This window comes from Nerophis ophidion, linkage group LG24 (assembly GCF_033978795.1).
Source record: "Nerophis ophidion isolate RoL-2023_Sa linkage group LG24, RoL_Noph_v1.0, whole genome shotgun sequence".
Lineage (NCBI taxonomy): Eukaryota > Metazoa > Chordata > Actinopteri > Syngnathiformes > Syngnathidae > Nerophis > Nerophis ophidion.
Window position 1 is genome coordinate 42,032,993 of NC_084634.1, and position 16,566 is coordinate 42,049,558.

Sequence of the window (16,566 nt, forward strand, 5' to 3'; positions counted from 1 at the left end):
ATACACACATATACTGTATATATATACACACACATATATATGTAAATATTATATATATATATATACACACACACACACACACATATATATTAGATAGATAGATAGATGGATGGATGGATGGATGGATGGATGGATGGATGGATGGATGGATGGATGGATGGATGGATGGATGGATGGATGGATGGATGGATGGATGGATGGATGGATGGATGGATGGATGGATGGATGGATAGATAGATAGATAGATAGATAGATAGATAGATAGATAAATAGATAGATAGATAGATAAATAGATAGATAGATATATAGGTTGTAGTTTACTTTGTACATCATTTTAGATGTTTGCAAATGCACCAAGTCATTGAATTTCAATAATTGTCCATCCATCCATCCATCATCTTCCGCTTATCCGAGGTCGGGTCGCGGGGGCAGCAGCCTAAGCAGGGAAGCCCAGACTTCCCTATCTCCAGCCACTTCGTCTAGCTCTTCCCGGGGGGATCCCGAGGCGTTCCCAGGCCAGCCGGGAGACATAGTCTTTCCAACGGTTCCTGGGTCTTCCCCGTGGCCTCCTACCAGCTGGACGTGCCCTAAACACATCCCTAGGGAGGCGTTCGGGTGGCATCCTGACCAGATGCCCGAACCACCTCATCTGGCTCCTCTCGATGTGGAGGAGCAGCGGCTTTACGTTGAGCTCCTCCCGGATGGCAGAGCTTCTCACCCTATCTCTAAGGGAGAGCCCCGCCACCCGGCGGAGGAAACTCATTTCGGCCGCTTGTACCCGTGATCTTATCCTTTCGGTCATGACCCAAAGCTCATGACCATAGGTGAGGATGGGAACGTAGATCGACCGGTAAATTGAGAGCTTTGCCTTCCGGCTCAGCTCCTTCTTCACCACAACGGATCGATACAACGTCCGCATTACTGAAGACGCCGCACCGATCCGCCTGTCGATCTCACGATCCACTCTTCCCCCACTCCGTGAACAAGACTCCTAGGTACTTGAACTCCTCCACTTGGGGCAGGGTCTCCTCCCAACCCGGAGATGGCACTCCAACCTTTTCCGGGCGAGAGAACCATGGACTCGGACTTGGAGGTGCTGATTCTCATTCCAGTCGCTTCACACTCGCTGCGAACCGATCCAGTGAGAGCTGAAGATCCCGGCCAGATGAAGCCATCAGGACTACATCATCTGCAAAAAGCAGAGACCTAATCCCGTGCCACCAAACCGGAACCCCTCAACGCCTTGACTGCGCCTAGAAATTCTGTCCATAAAAGTTATGAACAGAATCGGTGACAAAGGACAGCCTTGGCGGAGTCCAACCTTCACTGGAAACGTGTCCGACTTACTGCCAGCAATGCGGACCAAGCTCTGACACTGATCATACAGGGATCGGACCGCCACAATAAGACATTCCGATACCCCATACTCTCTGACCACTCCCCACAGGACTTCCCGAGGGACACGGTCGAATGCCTTCTCCAAGTCCACAAAGCACATATAGACTGGTTGGGCAAACTCCCATGCACCCTCAAGAACCCTGCCGAGAGTATAGAGCTGGTCCACAGTTCCACGACCAGGACGAAAACCACACTGTTCCTCCTGAATCCGAGGTTCGACTATCCGGCGAAGCCTCCTCTCCAGTACACCTGAATAAACCTTACCGGGAAGGCTGAGGAGTGTGATCCCACGATAGTTGGAACACACCCTCCGGTCCCCCTTCTTAAAGAGAGGGACCACCACCCCGGTCTGCCAATCCAGAGGTACCGCCCCCGATGTCCACGCGATGCTGCAGAGTCTTGTCAACCAAGACAGCCCCCACAGCATCCAGAGCCTTAAGGAACTCCGGGCGGATCTCATCCACCCCCGGGGCCTTGCCGCCGAGGAGCTTTTTAACTACCTCAGCGACCTCAGCCCCAGAAATAGGAGAGTCCACTACAGATTCCCCAGGCACCGCTTCCTCAAAGAAAGACGTGTTGGTAGGATTGAGGAGGTCTTCGAAGTATTCCCTCCACCGATCCACAACATCCGCAGTCGAAGTCAGCAGAACACCATCCGCACCATACACGGTGTTGATAGTGCACTGCTTCCCCTTCCTGAGGCGCCGTATGGTGGTCCAGAATCGCTTCGAAGCCGTCCGGAAGTCGTTTTCCATGGCTTCCCCGAACTCTTCCCATGTCCGAGTTTTTGCCTCCGCGACCGCTAAAGCTGCACACCGCTTGGCCCGTCGGTACCCGTCCACTGCCTCCGGAGTCCTATGAGCCAAAAGAACCCGATAGGACTCCTTCTTCAGCTTGACGGCATCCCTCACTGCTGGTATCCACCAACGGGTTCTGGGATTACCGCCACGACAGGCACCAACAACCTTGCGGCCACAGCTCCAATCAGCCGCCTCGACAATAGAGGTTCGGAACATGGTCCACTCGGACTCAATGTCCCGCACCTCCCTCGTGACATGTTCAAAGTTCTCCCGGAGGTGTGAATTGAAACTCTCTCTGACAGGAGACTCTGCCAGACGTTCCCAGCAGACCCTCACAATGCGCTTGGGCCTGCCAGGTCTGTCCGGCATCCTCCCCCACCATCGCAGCCAACTCACCACCAGGTGGTGATCGGTAGAAAGCTCCCGCCCCCTCTCTTCACCCGAGTGTCCAAAACATAAGGCCGCAAATCCGATGACACAACTACAAAGTCGATCATGGAGCTGCGGCCTAGGGTGTCCTGGTGCCAAGTGCACATATGGACACGCTTATGTTTGAACATGGTGTTTGTTATCGACAAACTGTGACGAGCACAAAAGTCCAATAACAAAACACCACTCGGGTTTAGATCCGGGCGACCATTCTTCCCAATCACGCCTCTCCAGGTTTCACTGTCGTTGCCAACATGAGCGTTGAAGTCTCCCAGTAGGACAAGGGAATCACCCGGAGGAGCACTTTCCAGTACTCCCTCGAGTGTACCCAAAAAGGGTGGGTATTCTGAACTGCTGTTTGGTGCGTAAGCACCAAACAACAGTCAGGATCCGTCCCCCCACCCGAAGGCGAAGGGAAGCTACCCTCTCGTCCACTGGGTTGAACTCAAACGTACAGGCTTTGAGCCGGGGGGCAACCAGAATTGCCACCCCAGCCCGTCGCCTCTCACTGCCGGCAACGCCAGAGTGGAAGAGGGTCCAGTCCCTCTCGAGAGAACTGGTTCCAGAGCCCTTGCTGTGCGTCGAGGTGAGTCGACTATATCCAGCCGGAACTTCTCTACCTCGCGCACTAGCTCAGGCTCCTTCCCCCCCAGTGAGGTGACGTTCCACGTCCCAAGAGCTAGCTTCTGTAGCCGAGGATCGGACCGCCAAGTGCCCTGCCTTCGGCCGCCGCCCCAGCTCACCAATGCACCCGACCTCTATGGCCCCTCCTATGAGTGGTGAGCCCATTGGAGGGATGACCCACGTTGCCTCTTCGGGCTGTGCCCGGCCGGGCCCCATGGGAACAGGCCCGACCACCAGGCGCTCGCCATCGTGCCCCAACTCCGGGCCTGGCTCCAGAGCGGGGCCCCGGTGACCCACGTCCGGGCGAGGGAAATCTGGGTTCATTTCGTTGTAATTCCATTGAAGTCTTTGAGCTGCTCTTTGTCTGATCACTCACCTGGGACCTGTTTGTCTTGGGAGACCCTACCAGGGGGCATGAAAACCCCCAGACAACATAGCTCCTAGGATCATTGGGACACGCAAACTCCTCTACCACGGTAAGGTAGCAGCTCAGAGAGGAGTTCATAATTGTGTTCATAATCAATAATTGTGATTGAATAAATATAGTTTGTATGTTCTTTATATCCAACATGATGTATTATTATATTTGATCTTTTTGTAACACAGTGAGTGAAAGAAGTGTATTTTTCTACTTATTTCTGCACAATGAGTCAGATATGTAAGACTAGTGAGCAGGAGACAATATCAAGTCATTTTTGTTGTAGAACATGTTTTGTTTTATTCATTATTGACGTGTTTCTTCCTACTTTTATGTTGTATATTTTTACATGAGATTTCATTTGATGATCTATTATTACACCCAAATGTGTTTTATTTTACCTTTCAATTTCTACTCCCTCTATTTATCTTTGACTTTCTCTCTAGTCTTATAAATCTGTACAACTTACTGCATTTTTTTGTAAATGAAAGAAATATTTGTTTGACCTGAACATCTGACCCACAACACCCCATAATCACAACTTCATTCTTATTTGTTTATTTGAAAATGTATTATCAACATTTTTTGAAATTCCTAGCTTTGGATGGAAACCACTGCTTGCCATCCAGCCTGATGGAGCTTGAGAGGCGCTGCAAACAGGAATGGGGCCAGAGTGCCCCCAAGATAGCTTGGCAAGGTATTCCAAAAGACTTGAGGCTGATATCGCTGCCACAGGTGCATCCACAGGTGCATCCAGCAAATACTTATGTCCACTACATGACTTGCTCTGCTAAATTGAAAATAAAAACGTTTCACATTGCATGTTGGGGTGTTGTGTGTAGAATTTTGAGGAGAAAAATGAATTGTCCCATTTGGGAGTAAAGGCTGTGACATAAAATGTATGATACTGTCCGGATGCACCGTATCGGCCAAATGATTCTTCAGTGCTTGTAATGATATTAAAAATGATGAATGATGATAATAATACATGTTCTTTAACAGCTTAAAGCCTGCAGGAAGTAAACAGAAGAAAACATATCGATCGCATCACGCCAGTATTGTTATGATACCGACGCACCGATATCGACATAACCGATGTTTGGCATCATGAGGAGAATTAAATGAATGTTTAGTCAGTCTTTCTTCTCTCAATTTCACAATTCCAGATTGAAATGAATGTTTAGTCAGTCTTTCTACTCTCGATTCCACATCAAGTCGCACATGTCGAGTCATCAAGCTAACTTGTCACAGCTGCGCATCCATCCTCCTTCTCCATACATCCATTTCCTACCGCTTGTCCCTCCAGTTCTCTAGTTCTACTTTTAAAAAGATGGAACAAAGTCGACAGTCACACGACGACGATCACGTCCGCAATAAATCGACAGCCTGGGGGCTATTTCCCTTGAAAAGAAAAGTTGCACTTCTAATTGTTGTTGTTGTTATTGTTGTTGAGAGGAATAGCGCCAGCATGGACCTGCCAAGTAGTGTAGGAGAAAATACGAGTCAGTACTCACCGAGTCTCCTGGTGTCGTCATCGACATCCCCTGCCGAGTCGGTATCGGCACCGGCACCGCTGCGACTGTCTGGTCCCGTGGAGGCGAGGTGGGTGGAGCCTGCGAGATAGGAGGAGCCTGGGGGGATGGGAGGAGCCTGGGAGGTGGGAGGAGCCTAGGAGGGGAGTAGTCTGTGCCGTCAACTGCACTTAATCACACTTTGCACTTTTCATACATGAAAACATAGAGGACAAACATTACAAAATAGGACTTCAACTATTGTAGTAGTATTAGTATGATGTGTAGTACAACTACTAGTACAATGTTAATTTAGTATGATGTGTAGTACAACTACTAGTACAATGTTCAGTTAGTATGATGTGTAGTACAACTACTAGTACAATGTTCATGTAGTACGATGTGTAGTACAACTACTAGTACAATGTTCATGTAGTATGATGTGTAGTACAACTACTAGTACAATGTTCATGTAGTATGATGTGTAGTACAACTACTAGTACAATGTTCATGTAGTATGATGTGTAGTACAACTACTAGTACAATGTTCAGTTAGTATGATGTGTAGTACAACTACTAGTACAATGTTCATGTAGTATGATGTGTAGTACAACTACTAGTACAATGTTCATGTAGTATGATGTGTAGTACAACTACTAATACAATGTTCAGTTAGTATGATGTGTAGTACAACTACTAGTACAATGTTCAGTTAGTATGATGTGTAGTACAACTACTAGTACAATGTTCATGTAGTATGATGTGTAGTACAACTACTAGTACAATGTTCATGTAGTATGATGTGTAGTACAACTACTAGTACAATGTTCAGTTAGTATGATGTGTAGTACAACTACTAGTACAATGTTCAGTTAGTATGATGTGTAGTACAACTACTAGTACAATGTTCATGTAGTATGATGTGTAGTACAACTACTAGTACAATGTTTAGTTAGTATGATGTGTAGTACAACTACTAGTACAATGTTCATGTAGTATGATGTGTAGTACAACTACTAGTACAATGTTTAGTTAGTATGACGTGTAGTACAACTACTAGTACAATGTTCATGTAGTATGATGTGTAGTACAACTACTAGTACAATGTTCATGTAGTATGATGTGTAGTACAACTACTAGTACAATGTTCATGTAGTATGATGTGTAGTACAACTACTAGTACAATGTTTAGTTAGTATGACGTGTAGTACAACTACTAGTACAATGTTCATGTAGTATGATGTGTAGTACAACTACTAGTACAATGTTCATGTAGTATGATGTGTAGTACAACTACTAGTACAATGTTCATGTAGTATGATGTGTAGTACAACTACTAGTACAATGTTCATGTAGTATGATGTGTAGTACAACTACTAGTACAATGTTCAGTTAGTATGATGTGTAGTACAACTACTAGTACAATGTTCATGTAGTATGATGTGTAGTACAACTACTAGTACAATGTTCATGTAGTATGATGTGTAGTACAACTACTAGTACAATGTTCATGTAGTATGATGTGTAGTACAACTACTAGTACAATGTTCAGTTAGTATGATGTGTAGTACAACTACTAGTACAATGTTCATGTAGTATGATGTGTAGTACAACTACTAGTACAATGTTCATGTAGTATGATGTGTAGTACAACTACTAGTACAATGTTCATGTAGTATGATGTGTAGTACAACTACTAGTACAATGTTCAGTTAGTATGATGTGTAGTACAACTACTAGTACAATGTTTAGTTAGTATGATGTGTAGTACAACTACTAGTACAATGTTTAGTTAGTATGACGTGTAGTACAACTACTAGTACAATGTTCAGTTAGTATGATGCGTAGTACAACTACTAGTACAATGTTCATTTAGTATGATGTGTAGTACAACTACTAGTACAATGTTCATGTAGTATGATGTGTAGTACAACTACTAGTACAATGTTCATGTAGTATGATGTGTAGTACAACTACTAGTACAATGTTCATGTAGTATGATGTGTAGTACAACTACTAGTACAATGTTCATGTAGTATGATGTGTAGTACAACTACTAGTACAATGTTCATGTAGTATGATGTGTAGTACAACTACTAGTACAATGTTCATTTAGTATGATGTGTAGTACAACTACTAGTACAATGTTCATGTAGTATGATGTGTAGTACAACTACTAGTACAATGTTCATTTAGTATGATGTGTAGTACAACTACTAGTACAATGTTCATTTAGTATGATGTGTAGTACAACTACTAGTACAATGTTCATGTAGTATGATGTGTAGTACAACTACTAGTACAATGTTCATTTAGAGAGCACTTTTTAATTTAGCGAGCACTTTTTAATTTAGTGGTATTTTGTTCTGTGTATAAAGTCTTTGACTCAAAGCCAAAAGAAACAAGACAACAACACAATAAGTCGTGAGTGAAAAGAAGCAGAAAGAAGTCAAACTCATAATAAAAGTGTTGTTCAACTCTGAAGACTTTTTAGGAATGTTTCTGACGTTCATAATTTACAACAAAATAACTAAACATTAGAGATGTCCAATAACGGCTTTTTTGCCGATATCTAATATTCCGATATTGTCCAACTCTTAATTACCAATTCCAATATCAAGCGATATCGATACATAAAGTGGTGCGATGAACACATTATTATGTTGTTGTGATGCCCCTGTATTCAACTATGTAACTGTACTATCAATAATGTCCATCATTCAATGTATATACTATGATGATGAACCTGTGTGATGACTGTATTATGCTGATAGTATATATTTGTACCATGAATTGATGAAGGACCCCGACTTAAACAAGTTGAAACACTTATTGGGGTGTTACCATTTAGTGGTCAATTGTAGGGAATATGTACTGTACTGTGCAATCTACTAATAATATGTACTGTACTGTGCAATCTACTAATAATATGTACTGTACTGTGCAATCTACTAATAATATGTACTGTACTGTGACATCTACTAATAATATGTACTGTACTGTGACATCTACTAATAATATGTACTGTACTGTGACATCTACTAATAATATGTACTGTACTGTGCCATCTACTAATAATATGTACTGTACTGTGACATCTACTAATAATATGTACTGTACTGTGCAATCTACTAATAATATGTACTGTACTGTACAATCTACTAATAATATGTACTGTACTGTGACATCTACTAATAATATGGACTGTACTGTGCAATCTACTAATAATATGTACTGTACTGTGCAATCTACTAATAATATGTACTGTACTGTGCAATCTACTAATAATATGTACTGTACTGTGCAATCTACTAATAATATGTACTGTACTGTGCAATCTACTAATAATATGTACTGTACTGTGCAATCTACTAATAATATGTACTGTACTGTGACATCTACTAATAATATGTACTGTACTGTGCAATCTACTAATAATATGTACTGTACTGTACAATCTACTAATAATATGTACTGTACTGTGCAATCTACTAATAATATGTACTGTACTGTGCAATCTACTAATAATATGTACTGTACTGTGACATCTACTAATAATATGTACTGTACTGTGACATCTACTAATAATATGTACTGTACTGTGACATCTACTAATAATATGTACTGTACTGTGCCATCTACTAATAATATGTACTGTACTGTGACATCTACTAATAATATGTACTGTACTGTGCAATCTACTAATAATATGTACTGTACTGTACAATCTACTAATAATATGTACTGTACTGTGACATCTACTAATAATATGGACTGTACTGTGCAATCTACTAATAATATGTACTGTACTGTGCAATCTACTAATAATATGTACTGTACTGTGCAATCTACTAATAATATGTACTGTACTGTGCAATCTACTAATAATATGTACTGTACTGTGCAATCTACTAATAATATGTACTGTACTGTGCAATCTACTAATAATATGTACTGTACTGTGACATCTACTAATAATATGTACTGTACTGTGCAATCTACTAATAATATGTACTGTACTGTACAATCTACTAATAATATGTACTGTACTGTGCAATCTACTAATAATATGTACTGTACTGTGACATCTACTAATAATATGTACTGTACTGTGCAATCTACTAATAATATGTACTGTACTGTGCAATCTACTAATAATATGTACTGTACTGTACAATCTACTAATAATATGTACTGTACTGTGACATCTACTAATAATATGTACTGTACTGTGCAATCTACTAATAATATGTACTGTACTGTGACATCTACTAGTAATATGTACTGTACTGTGCAATCTACTAATAATATGTACTGTACTGTGCAATCTACTAATAATATGTACTGTACTGTGCAATCTACTAATAATATGTACTGTACTGTGACATCTACTAATAATATGTACTGTACTGTGCAATCTACTAATAATATGTACTGTACTGTGACATCTACTAATAATATGTACTGTACTGTGCAATCTACTAATAATATGTACTGTACTGTACAATCTACTAATAATATGTACTGTACTGTGCAATCTACTAATAATATGTACTGTACTGTGCAATCTACTAATAATATGTACTGTACTGTGACATCTACTAATAATATGTACTGTACTGTGACATCTACTAATAATATGTACTGTACTGTGCAATCTAGTAATAATATGTACTGTACTGTGCAATCTACTAATAATATGTACTGTACTGTGCAATCTACTAATAATATGTACTGTACTGTGACATCTACTAATAATATGTACTGTACTGTGCAATCTACTAATAATATGTACTGTACTGTGCAATCTACTAATAATATGTACTGTACTGTGACATCTACTAATAATATGTACTGTACTGTGCAATCTACTAATAAAAGTCTCAGTATATACATTGAATGATGTAAATTATTGATGGTACAAATATATACTATCAGCATAATACAGTCATCACACATGTTAATCATCATAGTATATACATTGAATTATTTACATTATTTACAATCTGGGGGTGGGATGAGGAGCTTGGTTGATATCAGTATTTCAGTCATCAACAATTGCATCAACAGAGAAATGGACATTGAAAGAGTGTAGGTCTTATTTAGTAGGATATGTACAGCCAGCAGAGAACATAGTCAGTTCACATAGCATACGAACAAGTATATACATTAGAAATACATTTGATTATTTACATTAGGTTATTTACAATCCGAGGAGATGGGATGTGAATGGAGGAGGGTATTAGTAAAGGGTTGAAGTTGCCTGGAGGTGTTGTGGTGTATCATGTACAGTAGATGGCAGTATTGTCCTGTTTAAGAGTGTCACAACATTGCTGTTTATGGCAGACAAACTGCTTTACGGTAGAGTTATACGTAAACGTGACTGCTGTTGTTGTGTGTTGTTACCGCGCTGGGAGGACGTTATTGAAACTGCCTAACAATAAACCCACATAAGAAACCAAGAACTCGCCCTCGATCATTCTACAGTTATAACTTCATTGGGCAGACACGCTCTCAGACACGTCACTCAGGTCCTCATGGGGTTAGGGGGGCGTGGCCTCCAGCTCCACCTGAATTTCGGGAGAATTTTGGGAGAAAATTTGTCCCGGGAGGTTTTTGGGAGAGGCGCTGAATTTAGGGAGTCTCCCGGAAAATCCGGTAGGGTTGGCAAGTATGGAGCCCACATAAGGGCAAGGAAAGACTCACCCCAGTGGGACGTCGGTGACAGACAGTGACTATGAGAAACCTTGGAGAGGACTACATATGTGGTCAACCCCCGCCCCCCCCCCCCCCCAGGGGAGGCCGAAAGCAATGGATGTCGAGCGGGTCTAACATGATATTATGAAAGTCCAGTCCATAGTGGATCTAACATAATAGTGAGAGAACATATATTTTTATTCATACACTAAACCTGAATATATTATTCATACATTAAACATGTATTTATTATTCAAACACTAAACTATTTAATAATCATACACTACACGTGTATTTAATATTCATACACTGAACATGTATTTAATATTCATACATCAAACATGTATTTAATATTCATACACAACACATGTATTTAATATTCATACATTAAACATGTATTTAATATTAATACACTAAACATGTATTTAATATTCATACACTGAACATGTATTTAATATTCATACATTAAACATGTATTTAATATTAATACACTAAACATGTATTTAATATTAATACACTACACATGTATTTAATATTCATACATTAAACATGTATTTAATATTCATACATTAAACATGTATTTAATATTCATACACTACACATGTATTTAATATTCATACACAAAACATGTATTTAATATTAATACACTAAACATGTATTTAATATTCACACACTGAACATGTATTTAATATTCATACATTAAACATGTATTTAATATTAATACACTAAACATGTATTTAATATTAATACACTACACATGTATTTAATATTCATACATTAAACATGTATTTAATATTCATACATTAAACATGTATTTAATATTCATACACTAAACATGTATTTAATATTCATACATTAAACGTGTATTTAATATTCATACACTACACATGTATTTAATATTCATACACTGAACATGGGGCTTCACGGTGGCAGAGGGGTTAGTGCGTCTGCCTCACAATACGAAGTTCCTGCAGTCCTGGGTTCAAATCCAGGCTCGGGATCTTTCTGTGTGGAGTTTGCATGTTCTCCCCGTGAATGCGTGGGTTCCCTCCGGGTACTCCGGCTTCCTCCCACCTCCAAAGACATGCACCTGGGGATAGGTTGATTGGCAACACTAAATTGGCCCTAGTGTTTGAATGTGAGTGTGAATGTTGTCTGTCTATCTGTGTTGGCCCTGCGATGAGGTGGCGACTTGTCCAGGGTGTACCCTGCCTTCCGCCCGATTGTAGCTGAGATAGGCGCCAGCGCCCCCCGCGACCCCGAAAGGGAATAAGCGGTAGAAAATGGATGGATGGATACACTGAACATGTATTTAATACTAATATACTAAACATGTATTTAATATTTATATACTGATCATATATTTAATATTCATTCTGTCATGTCTGTTAAACTGGGTTTATGTTTGATCATGTTTTGTTTTGTTTTTGGACTCCTGTTTCCCGTTTTTGCACTTCCTGGTTTTGTTGGTTTCCATAGTTACTCATTAGTTTCCACCTGGTCTCCAAGTCACGCCCCTGCCCTCAGCCCCACACCTGTTTCTCATCATCATAGTCACTATTTAAGTCATTTGTTTTCTGTTCATCGGCCTGGGAACTTTGCTTGTGCCTTGCATACTGCTTACTTGCAACACTACATGCTACATGCTACATGCTGCATGCTGCATGCTGCATGCTGCATGCTGCATGCTGCATGCTGCATGCTGCATGCTGCATGCTACCTTCATGCCCCCGATCACCTGCCACGCACCTTGCTTTCATGCCCCTTTGTTTGGTCACAGTAAGTGTTTTGTTTTTGTTGATCATAACCATGCCATCGCGTTGTTTTAATTTATAGTTCATTATTATTCATGCCATCGAGCAAGTGTTTTTGTTTCATGTTTGTATTTTGTAGCCTAGTATTCGTACCTCCTTGTGAGCGCCCTTTGTTTGCTTTTTTTTAATTATAGTATATCATTAAATTAATCATGTGCTCACATTCTCGCCTGGCTCGTTCCAAATTCCCTCTGCATCAAAGAAGCAAAATCAATCCAAGTCAAAGTCCTGACACATACAGTAAACATGTATTTATTATTCTCTAAATAAGGCAGACTTAGAAATAATGAATATTCTTTGTGTGCAATTGCGGCAGAAGTCCACAGGAGGGCGCACGTTCACTCTTCATAAGTCTGCCCCCCCCCCACTTTCCTATTTTTTAACATCAGTTATGTGTCTATCATTATATATATTATATTGTTTTACAGCCCAGCCCTATGTTTTTTTTCAAATTACTGTGTTTTTTAATTGATTTCGATTTGATGTCTTTTGCAATATATATTGACATCGTTGACATTCTGTCCACTAAAGACGCTGAGATCATTATCCATGCGTTTGTTACGTCTCGCCTCGACTACTGTAACCTATTATTTTGGGGTCTCCCCATGTCGAGCATTAAAAGATTACAGTTGGTACAAAATGCGGCTGCTAGACTTTTGACAAGAACAAGAAAGTTTGATCACATTATGCCTATACTGTATATACCTTTTATATACATATATACATACATATATACCTATACTGTATATACCTTTATATACATATATACATACATATATACCTATACTGTATATACCTTTATATACATATATACATACATATATACCTATACTGTATATACCTTTATATACATATATACATACATATATACCTATACTGTATATACCTTTTATATACATATATACATACATATATACCTATACTGTATATACCTTTATATACATATATACATACATATATACCTATACTGTATATACCTTTATATACATATATACATACATATATACCTATAGTGTATATACCTTTATATACATATATACATACATATATACCTATACTGTATATACCTTTATATACATATATACATATATATATACCTATACTGTATATACCTTTATATACATATATACATACATATATACCTATACTGTATATACCTTTATATACATATATACATACATATATACCTATCTTGTATATACCTTTATATACATATATACCTATACTGTATATACCTATACATGCATATATACCTATACTGTATATACCTTTATATACATATATACATACATATATACCTATACTGTATATACCTTTATATACATATATACATACATATATACCTATACTGTATATACCTTTATATACATATATACATACATATATACCTATACTGTATATACCTTTATATACATATATACATACATATATACCTATCTTGTATATACCTTTATATACATATATACCTATACTGTATATACCTATACATGCATATATACCTATACTGTATATACCTTTATATACATATATACATACATATATACCTATACTGTATATACCTTTATATACATATATACATACATATATACCTATACTGTATATACCGATACATACATATATACCTATACTGTATATACCTTTATATACATACATACATACATATATACCTATACTGTATATACCTTTATATACATATATACATACATATATACCTATACTGTGGAAGTAGTGTCAAAGCGCTTTGAGTACCTTGAAGGTAGAAAAGCGCTATACAAGTACAACCCATTTATTTATTTATTTACTGTATATACCTTTATATACATATATACATACATATATATACCTATACTGTATATACCTTTATATACATATATACATACATATATACCTATACTGTATATACCTTTATATACATATATACATACATATATACCTATACTGTATATACCTTTATATACATATATACCTATACTGTATATACCTATACATGCATATATACCTATACTGTATATACCTTTATATACATATATACATACATATATACCTATACTGTATATACCTTTATATACATATATACATACATATATACCTATACTGTATATACCGATACATACATATATACCTATACTGTATATACCTTTATATACATACATACATACATATATACCTATACTGTATATACCTTTATATACATATATACATACATATATACCTATACTGTGGAAGTAGTGTCAAAGCGCTTTGAGTACCTTGAAGGTAGAAAAGCGCTATACAAGTACAACCCATTTATTTATTTATTTACTGTATATACCTTTATATACATATATACATACATATATACCTATACTGTATATACCTTTATATACATATATACATACATATATACCTATACTGTATATACCTTTATATACATACATTCATACCTATACTGTATATACCTTTATATACATATATACATACATATATACCTATACTGTATATACCTTTATATACATATATACATACATATGTACCTATACTGTATATACCTTTATATACATATATACATACATATATACCTGTACTGGCTCACCTGCACTGGCTTCCTGTGCACTTAAGATGTGACTTTAAGGTTTTACTACTTACGTATAAAATACTACATGGTCTAGCTCCATCCTATCTTGCCGATTGTATTGTACCATATGTCCCGGCAAGAAATCTGCCTTCAAAGGACTTCGACTTATTAGTGATTCCTAAAGCCCAAAAAAAGTCTGCGGGCTATAGAGCGTTTTCCGTTCGGGCTCCAGTACTCTGGAATGCCCTCCCGGTAACAGTTCGAGATGCCACCTCAGTAGAAGCATTTAAGTCTCACCTTAAAACCCATTTGTATACTCTAGCCTTTAAATAGACTCCCTTTTTAGACCAGTTGATCTGCCGTTTCTTTTCTCTTCCTCCTATGTCCCACTCTCCCTTGTGGAGGGGGTCCGGTCCGATCCGGTGGCCATGTACTGCTTGCCTGTGTATCGGCTGGGGACATCTCTGCGCTGCTGATCCGCCTCCGCTTGGGATGGTTTCCTGCTGGCTCCGCTGTGAACGGGACTCTCGCTGCTATGTTGGATCCGCTTTGGACTGGACTCTCGCAGCTGTGTTGGATCCATTATGGATTGAACTTTCACAGTATCATGTTAGACCCGCTCCACATCCATTGCTTTCCTCCTCTCCAAGGTTCTCATAGTCATCATTGTCACCGATGTCCCACTGGGTGTGAGTGTTTCCTTGCCCTTATGTGGGCCTACCGAGGATGTCGTGGTGGTTTGTGCAGCCCTTTGAGACACTAGTGATTTAGGGCTATATAAGTAAACATTGATTGATTGATCGTTTAATCGCCCAGCCCTATCGGCATTTTTCCATTTTTCCTATTTTTTTTATGTCATGCTATATTTTTTATTTATTAATGTTTTGCGATAAATATTGGTATTGTTTTGTCGCACAGCTCTATCGGCCTTTTTTTATTTATTCATTTATTTTTCTACCTTAGTTAGGTTTCTCATACACTTATATTCATACACTAAACATGTATTTAATATTCATACACTAAACATGTATTTAATATTCATACACCAAACATGTATTTAATATTCATACACCAAACATGTATTTAATATGCATACACTAAACATGTATTTAATATTCATACACTAAACATGTATTTAATATTCATACAGTAAACATGTATTTAATATTTATACACTAAACATGTATTTAATATTTATACACTAAACATGTATTTAATATTAATACACTAAATATTTATTTAATATTTATACACTAAACACGTATTTAATATTCATACACTAAACATGCATTTAATATTTATACACTAAACATGTATTTAG

At 38.3% G+C, this 16,566-nt stretch overlaps 1 protein-coding gene across 8 annotated transcripts in view; it reads right to left on the bottom strand.

The window, feature by feature from the left end:
• Positions 1–5,277, bottom strand: part of LOC133542339 (ovarian cancer G-protein coupled receptor 1-like) — a 621,591-nt gene extending 616,314 nt beyond the window's left edge. For all 8 annotated transcript variants that reach the window (XR_009804133.1, XR_009804132.1, XR_009804131.1 and 5 more), the window contains exon 1: positions 5,184–5,277. The gene's annotated coding sequence lies outside the window, so the exon portion shown is untranslated. The remainder of the gene's footprint in view (positions 1–5,183) is intronic.
• Positions 5,278–16,566: the final 11,289 nt, after the last annotated feature.